The sequence below is a fragment of the Phyllostomus hastatus genome, unplaced genomic scaffold (genome assembly GCF_019186645.2).
Source record: "Phyllostomus hastatus isolate PE091 unplaced genomic scaffold, TTU_PhHast_1.1 phas_contig_64, whole genome shotgun sequence".
NCBI classification, from domain to species: domain Eukaryota; kingdom Metazoa; phylum Chordata; class Mammalia; order Chiroptera; family Phyllostomidae; genus Phyllostomus; species Phyllostomus hastatus.
In genome coordinates this window covers 4,337,079-4,338,169 of record NW_025333928.1, presented here as the reverse complement: position 1 = coordinate 4,338,169, position 1,091 = coordinate 4,337,079, and the positions used below count along the sequence as shown (strand labels likewise).

Genomic DNA, 1,091 nt, shown 5'->3' with positions numbered 1-1,091 from the left:
CTGTATTTTGCCATTTTAATTATAATGTGTCTTGGAGTGGGCCTCATTGGGTTCATCTTGATTAGGAACCTCTGTGCTTCCTGGACTTGGGTGATTTTTTTCCCTCATCAAGTCAGGGAAGTTTTCTGTCATAACTTTTTGCAAACAGGTTTTCTATCACTTGCTCCGATTCTTCTCCTTCAGGTATCCCTATAATATAGAAATTCTTTTTTCCGTGTAGCACCGGAAACCATGGTGTCCCGTGTCCACTGAGGCAGGGCACCCCCAATCCGGTCCAGTTTCTGTCGCTCGAGGAGGGCGGGTCGGGGCCACGTGGCCAGGACCGAGCCCCCGGGAGCCTAGAAATTCTTATATTTTATGTTCTCCTGCAGTTCCCTTAAGCCCTCTTCATTCTTTTTGAGTCTATATTCATTTTGTTGTTCTTCTAGGAGTTTTTTTCTACCTTGTCCTCTAGCAGGCTGATTCAATCCTCTGCTTCATCTAGCCTGCTTTTAATTCCCTGTACTGTGTTCTTCATTTTAGATATTGTATTATTAATTTCCTCCTGGCTCTTATTGATAGTTTCTGTGTCTTTTTTCATGTTGGTGTAGTTCACAGTAAGTTCTTTATAACTTCCCTGGGGTTCTTTGTAGTTCTCACTGAGCTCCTTGATCATCCTGATAACAATTATTTAGAACTCAGTGTCTGATCATTTGTTTGCCTCAATTTCATTTACCATTTTTTTTCTGAAGATTACTCCTTTCTTTTTGATTGGGAGTTGTTTCTTTGTCTCCCCATTTTAAGTGACTCTTCTTGTTTGTTTCTTTGTATTAGACTGATCTGCTTTGACTTCCTGTCTTCATGATGTGATCTTCTGTGGTAGGAGACCTCTGGGGCTCATTGAGGCAGTGTCCTTGATCTCCTGAGCTTGATGCTCTTGGAAAACCCTTTGCACCATTTATGTGTGCTCTTCTGGTTGTAATTGGGTTTTGGTTGTTGTTAGGTTATTTTTTGATGGGTCCTTCACTCCAGCTGGCTGACTGACAGTCACCACCCACCATGTCTTGTATGTATAGGTGCTGTCGGAACAAAATGAAACAGCCCAGGAAACA

The 1,091-nt window shown here is 42.2% G+C and overlaps 1 non-coding gene across 1 annotated transcript; it reads right to left on the bottom strand.

Moving 5' to 3' along the window:
- Positions 1-215: 215 nt before the first annotated feature.
- Positions 216-340, bottom strand: LOC123825725. Its single transcript, XR_006786949.1, has one exon. It is a non-coding gene; the product is annotated as a small Cajal body-specific RNA 23 (non-coding RNA).
- Positions 341-1,091: the final 751 nt, after the last annotated feature.